Genomic DNA, 240 nt, shown 5'->3' with positions numbered 1-240 from the left:
ACGCCTTTACAACTGCAGTGATATGCACATACTATAAATGTTATCATAAGATGCAGAGAGGAGAAATACAGAAAATGTTGCCATACTGGATACATGGTGGGATGTACATTGCAGAAAAGGCAAGCCAATTTGCAGCAATACGTTTGGAGGCATTGCCCTGCTGGCAGAATGTAAGGGAACATGAGGATGCAACACAAGATAAAGGGAGTCAGTAAGCTGTTATAGCCTAACTGAAAAATA

The sequence above is a fragment of the Hyperolius riggenbachi genome, chromosome 7 (genome assembly GCF_040937935.1).
Source record: "Hyperolius riggenbachi isolate aHypRig1 chromosome 7, aHypRig1.pri, whole genome shotgun sequence".
Taxonomy (NCBI): Eukaryota; Metazoa; Chordata; class Amphibia; order Anura; family Hyperoliidae; genus Hyperolius; species Hyperolius riggenbachi.
The sequence above is the reverse complement of the archived record's forward strand: the minus strand, read 5'-3'. Positions refer to the sequence as shown.